Raw genomic sequence first — 7,569 nt, 5'->3', positions numbered from 1 at the left:
TGAAGCCCCGCCCACACGTGTTTGTTCAAGCGCAAATGGACTTGTGGCGCACAAAGGGCAGTTCCACCGAAATTTCTGTTTCAGTTTGGTTTGGTGTGAAATGGTTCAGATGTCTTTACAGTGGTGGTGATAGGAACCAGGGGTCACCATGACTACAACACAAATATAGACATTTTATTTACTATCCAGAACCACCAGTGAACCTACAAGAGTTTTATATGGAATGCTGATGATGGAAAATGCTGGAAAATCTGAAATAATAAGTTTGCCTTAGAACACCCTTCATGTATCCCTCCACCATGAATATATTAAAATCAATAGATTAAAATGCTATCACAAAACTACTATAAAACAGTGTCTCAGTCATCAGGCAGTGAATTCATAACCATTTCATGTAGTAACTTTCTGTGAGGGAGCTTTTAGAGGTGGATGTCTGGTTCCTATCACCACCACTGTGAACAGTTCTGACTCGTAAGTTTATCTAGAACGGAGCGTTTCACACTAAAACACTCTGAATGACTCTGTTTACATCTTAACCACTTAATCATGCAGGAATTTCAAAAAATCGATGGAGTTCCCCTTTAAGCATTTCATCATCCTAAGATGTTGAACAATCTGTGAAATTCCTCTTTAAAGTTTCAAGTTTGGTTAAAAGTCTCTTGCCTTGTGCAGGTCTGCTCTCCACGAGAGCTACTGTGTGCAAAATACAGCGATTTCTGAAATGCTTTATTCTGTAGCTTTAAAGAGCCCATATGCTGCAATTTATATACAAAGTGAATATATAGATAAATAGATGTAGGTACAGATATACACATAAAACATTTACATACCAGTTGTGTTGGTCTGAGTGGATCAGACACAGCAGTGCTGCTGGAGTTTTTAAACACCTCAGTGTTGCTGCTGGACTGAGAACCAAAAATATCCAGCCAACAGCGTCCTGTGGGCAGCAACCTGTGACCACTGATGAAGGACTAGAGGATGACCAACACAAACTGTGCAGCAGCAGATGAGCTATCATCTCTGACTTTACATCTACAAGGTGGACCGACAAGGTAGGAGTGTCTAATAGAGTGGACAGTGAGTGGACACAGTGTTTAAAAGCTCCAGCAGCACTGCTGTGTCTGATCCACTCAGACCAGCACAACACACACTAACACACCACCACCACGTCAGTGTTACTGCAGTGCTGAGAATGATCCACCACCCAAATAGTACCTGCTCTGTGAGGGTCCATGGGGGTCCTGACCACTGAAGAACAGGGTAACCAAGTATGCAGAGAAACAGATGGACTACAGTCATATGTGTTAGTCACCTAAGCACATCATGGTGAAAGGGTTCTTCAGATTGATGTAGAATGTGCTGTAGATGGTTCTATATAGAACCTTTCAGAAAATGGTTCTATGCATTACCAAAAAAGGGTTCTTTTATAATGATGATGTCAATCCTGTAACAATAAAAGAACCCACTGTGTAGAACCATCTACAGCACATTCTCCATCAATCTGAAGAACCATTTAATCATGCATAGGGTTCTGTGAGTGTTCATGGTTCTATGCAGAGCCATTTTCTTTACTAAAGAACCCTTGAAGAACCATCTTTTTTAAAGTGTGTTTGATGTAACAGTCTGAGCTGTTTTAGTCATATTCAGAGATGACCGTCCGAACTTTATTTGTTGAGTCATGCTTGCATGTATTTCTGCAAACGTCTGAGCATCTGAGATCTGTTCCATCCAGTTTGAGAACTAGGTAAATATTAAGAAGCCCCCCCTTCAGCCCTGCACTGTCCCACTGTCCTCTGAGCAGAGACTCAAACTGACAGCCCACCAATGACTTTAGGCCTTCCAATAACACTGATGCTCTGATATTAGTATGAATTTAGTGTGTAATAGTAAAGATATGTAATAATAGTGTGTAATAATGATTGCAAGCCTTTCAACGGAAACCAGAACCACCCAGCAGCGTAACGTTGAACATACCGTTCACAATGGTGGTGATAGGAACCAGACGTCCACCTCTAAAAGCTCCCTCACAGAAAGGATTATGAATTCACTGCCTGATGACTGAGACACTGTTTCATGATAGTTTAGAGAACTTAAACTCCATTCATGGTGGAGGGATACATGCAGGGCGCTGTGAGGCAAAATAGTCCCCAAAGAAAACTTATTATTTCAGATTTTCCACTATTTTCCATCATCAACATTCCATATAAACTCAGAAGACTCGTGTAGGTTCACTGGTGGTTCTGGATAGTAAATAAAATGTCTATATTTGTGTTGTAGTCATGGCGACCCCTGGTTCCTATCAGCACCACTGTAAAGACATCTGAACCGTTTCACACCAAATCACACAATCACTCTGATTACATCTCAAACACTGAATTACACAGAAATGTTGCAAAATCACTAGAACTGCTGTTTCTTAACAACAATTTGGACAGTGGAAACTGTGAGCCTGAAGCGCTTTGTAGGCATCAATTGTCTTCATTTTCGGATCCTCATCCAGCTACAGTTACAGATACAGTTCCTAATGGCAATTCTTGGCCTGCCTGACCTGTCCTAACAAGTCAGTTAAGGCCTAACGAATCAATTAAAGCCTAACAATTTCTGTGTTCTGACACTTTACAACTAGAAAGGTGTCCAAACTTTTGCACATGCCACAATAACTAGTTTTAATAGTTTACTATAAGAGACTTTTCACTTCAGAAATGAAAAAAATCTGTCATTTGGCTGAGGGGCCTGAACATTTGCATAAAACCGTGTCTATTATTTGATGCCGAGAACCAAAACCGCTATATCTGTGTGTGTCTATAGCTGATTATGCAAAACATTTTCAGTTCAAATGGTAAATAAGAACGACAAGAAAACCACACCATGTTTAATAATAATAACTTTGTGCTTAAGGTAGTTCCTAATACAGATAAAATCACTTTAATTAGCGCATTTGACAAAATACAGGATTTGGAAGCAGTGTATATTGAATCCAGGCCAGAAAGTCATTAAAATCTCTTCATGCTAAGAATATATAAAGTGTATAACAATGTTATGAGTGGTTTATAAAACATTCCAGTATCTACAATCACACTGGCATGTGCATGTGCAGTCAAGACTCACATTCCGCCCTGATTCCAAATTATTTTACCGTCTACTTGCCATCATTATCAAAAATCAGTGTAACAAAATTGCAGGCAGAAATAAAAAAACAGACTTCAATATAAGAAACGTTCCTCGTAAGTTGATAGTTGTACTTGTACGTTATGGAATCTACTGGGGTATAGGTCCCCAAAAATACAGGTAAACAAAACCTCACTTGTTAAATTAACCTGTAAATTAATGCCTAAACATAACAGCTACTGGATAAAGCAGCTCTGAAAGAAAAAAGTGACAGATTAATTCTGCAGTACTTAAAAAATCTACAAGCAGAATCGTGTTATTACCTGAACGGCCCATATCTTACATATTTCTTGTATTTTACCTTTTTGCTGAAGATCCATTTATAATGTTCAATGTTTAGAATTAAACAGGCTGTTTTTGTTACTGTGCCTTTAAGACTGATATATGCAAATGAGCTCTATTCTGATTGGCCGTGCCTCATTTAAAAAGCAGTGCAGGCTGAAACACTACTTGTAACATCAGTGTAAGTGAGCAGAGCTAAACTGCTGTAGGCTGGATAGCTTTATCTCTGAATAAGTCTTTTGTGACATCACAGAAGCGGTGAAGTCAAAACGGCCTATTTTTGCAGTTTAGTTTTGATGTATGAAATGGAGGAGTGGTATGTTTTTAAATTTTACATAGTATATCACACTATAATATTAAAAAAAAGTGAGGAAAGTGTGTTTTTCTGAGGTAGAGGCCCTTTAAACCCCCTCATAAAACTAACACTGATCACATTAATGCTGCCCAGTAGGTCCAGCCGGGTTATGCTTACATGATTGGCATTTATTGTCCTCGCTCTAATCTGTGATCTGTGATGTGAAGTGATCCTTCAACTCATTAAAACTGCATGATTTGAATTAAATGTGTTATAACTGTGTTAATAACAGCACTAAAGCAAACACTGGACGGATCCTCCAGAGTCAGGATTGTAAAACTGCTCTGAAGCTCATCAGGAACCGAAACATATCAGTCTTATCAGCCTGGCTGAATCCAAACGCTCTGGTTTCCTGGTGTTCAGTGGAGGAGGCTCTCGCAGCCCCACACAGATTACATCATCTCAGATTCTGTGACGTCACTAATGGGTATCATAAATCACACTCCGGCCACGTAATATCACATCTTATATGAACCTGGTGAGCCGTCGTTACGCAGACGCGAATATTAAATAGATTTATCATCCTCCGCTCTTACATCATCACAGTCTACCGACAGGAAACTCTCCATTTCACAGCAATGGGAGAATAGAGAGTTCTCTAAATTTTAGGAAATTTGGTTTAAAATCATTTATTGATATTAAAGAGTATTATTATTAATTTCATTTAATGTGTTCTTTCCTCTCCGAGTCTGAAGTCAGCAAATAACAGCAACGTTTAACAAATGAAAGTTGATGTGCTGCATTCGATGAACGCCAGCGGGAAGTGTTTAAAGATTGCAGCTTGAAAAAAAACATCACTGCGAAATGAAGCTCACGCTTTGCAGCAGGAGCTTTTGTGGAGTCCAGTCCAGACAGTAACTGGGCATGATGGCTCACTCCTAGAAGCTCATCATTTAAAAACAGCACAGAGATGATCAGGGGGCGGCAAGCTGTTAAGAAGAGCCACTTTATCCTTTTAACAAAAATCAAACCATCTTGGGAGCCACAACATTTTATATCCAATTTACCATCTTGGCCATAAATATGTCTCAGTATGTGATGATGTCCTAGTATAGGCTAAAATATAATATAAACCAAAACTCAGACTTACTTTGCTCTACTTTATTCTTTAGCTCAGCTGTAGCCGCTTTTCTCACATCTCCAGCAGGAAACTTTTCCTCAAAAGTAGAACAGTTTCTTGTAAAATGTCTCTCAACGTTTGTTTTTTTTATGAGGCTGAAGTAAACACAACTAAACACAAATAAGTCCATTCATCTCCAAATTATCGATGTTCGTCTTAAATCTCTCTCTTTGCCGTTTCGTTAGCTACTAGCTAGGAGAGACTGTTGTCTGTGTTGCTATGGTGACCAGCAGTCTGCGCTGATCTTCAGGGTTAAAGGGTGAATTAGCAGTTCTACATTAACTCCAGAGTTTAAGACCATTTACTGTTAAACTGTGTTGAACGATCAGCAGAGCTTTATTTTACTGTAAAGGAGGATTATTTTATTTTTACCTACAAATCTGATTCTGCTGTGGAGCCACAACAGGACAGTAAAAGAGCCACATGCAGCTCCAGAGCAGCATGTTGCTGACCCCTGATCTGGACTCTCAGTCAGGGTTTAGTTACAGCTCTGACTAATGTAGCATGGAAAGCAATGGAGTGACACTGACTATTGATTAAATATTGAGTTTAAAGTGTTAATTAGCTGGGCATACTGGGCAATATAGATGCACATCTCTCATAAATGATAACCAAGTAATCAATCGAGCCATAAATAATATGGCTAAATAGTATTTTATATTTAAAAATGTATAAAGGAAATCTGGGGCAGCCAATGTGAATGGGCCTGATGCAGCTGATCATATTAATAATAGTATTATCTATGATGTTTCAGGTGCTGTGCTTAAGTGTGTCAATAGAGGAGTAATTAATTGATTAATATAGAAATATTGTTTGTAGCTCATTCTGTACTGTTCAGATCTATTTATTCTCAGAGCCACAGACGGAGCAGACTGGTTTAAAGAAGGGAGGACTGTAGTGGGAGCAATGGGGTCTCAGGTGTGACTGTGCGGCGACTGCAAATCGCTCATGGGTCAGGTAGGAGGACCCTTTTGTAGAATTTTGCTTAGGGCCCCATGGAGGTCAGGCGGGAAGATATCCATACTCCAGTGTGTCATCATCAAATTCAGCAATAAAAGCTGGAGTTCCAGGTGTGAGGACCTACTCAGATGCACATAATCCAGGTGTGGAAGCAGGAGTCACCAGTAAAAGCCAGAGCCCAACCGATATGAACATTTAATTTTAATTTTTCAGATCTTAGATATTTACAGGATTTTGTTCTGATCTATTCAAACCCAAGATATTAATAAAGATAGTAATAAGCTAAATACATACACAATCATCTTTTATGGGCTACTTTCTATTGGGAGATGTCTGTCCCAAACCCTAACCCCTAAATTTACACTTACATTGTATTTTGTATTTTTAATTATTTTTATTTTCTTTTAAAGTGGAAATGAAAGGTTTGGACAGATCATAAGTTTAATGTTTAACTTTATTCAAAAAATGCTGTCCTACATTTTCAAGTCACAACTGAAAGGTTTCAGCGGCTTTATGATTGTTTTGGTAGTGATAAAATGGAATGTTCAATCACTTGTTTTAATAAAATAAACATAATTAAGGCATATCATCACTCAAACAAAGTCCAAGTCGGTTAAAAGTCTCAAATGTGTTTTGAACTCCACATTTGGTAGAATGATTCATATATATTTTAGATTTTTATACTCCAGTAGTGTTAGTTAAACAGTGCTTTACTGACTGATATGACTGTCAGTTCTCATTATTACACTTAAACTCAACTAAACAGCACAAACTCACACTCTTAAGTGATTTACACACTGTAGACCTGGGGGCGGAGCTACTCAGAATGCTATAGACCAATACCAGTAGTACCGCGAGCTGCTAATATCGGCCAATAACATCGGTCAACCGAAATAGCGGTCAGGCCTTAAAAACACCCTCAAAACATGGCTGTGGACAAAGAGAAGTGATCCTTGTGTTAAGAAGCATCACAACCTATGTTAAGTGATGCTGAAAGCCTTGAACATCAATGTCCTCCAGGGTTGTTATGGATTAATGCATTTAAAAATACTTAAACTTCTCAAAATGTTCTAATTAAAAAGTCCTTTTTAATAGATAACAAAGCAGGTAAAATACTAATATTTGTACTCTATATTTATATTTGTAATATATTTATATATATAAATATATAAACATATATAAAGCAGGAAAAGTGTAAACTTTCATGCAGTCACAAATTATTGGTTTCTGAAGTCAAACTAGCAATGAAAATGATTATTAGATGCTTATATTAGATCCCTATTTACCATTTACCCATAAATAATGCTACACTTTTAATGCTTTTCTTCTGCTTGTTTTTGAGTTTCGACTGCATTTTGGGTGGACTGGCACTGGCACCGATCTACATTCTTTAAAAAATCGTTCTTCAAAGGTTCTTTAGTAAAAGGAATGTTTCTATTTAGAACGATGAGTTCTATATAGAACCACTGCATGCTTGAATGGTTCTCCGCATGGTGAAATGGCTCTCCAGACTGATGGAGAATGTGCTGTATATGATTTTGTATAGAACATTTTTGTAAATGGTTCTATATAGCACCAAAAAGAGTTATTCTATTGTTACAAGCTTGACATTGTAACAACAGCAGAACCCTTTTTTGGTGCTATGTAGAACCATTTACAAAAATGTTCTACACTCTTAAAAAAG

This window comes from Colossoma macropomum, unplaced genomic scaffold (genome assembly GCF_904425465.1).
Source record: "Colossoma macropomum unplaced genomic scaffold, Colossoma_macropomum, whole genome shotgun sequence".
In the NCBI taxonomy this organism is placed as follows: Eukaryota; Metazoa; Chordata; class Actinopteri; order Characiformes; family Serrasalmidae; genus Colossoma; species Colossoma macropomum.
This window is presented reverse-complemented; position numbering follows the sequence as displayed.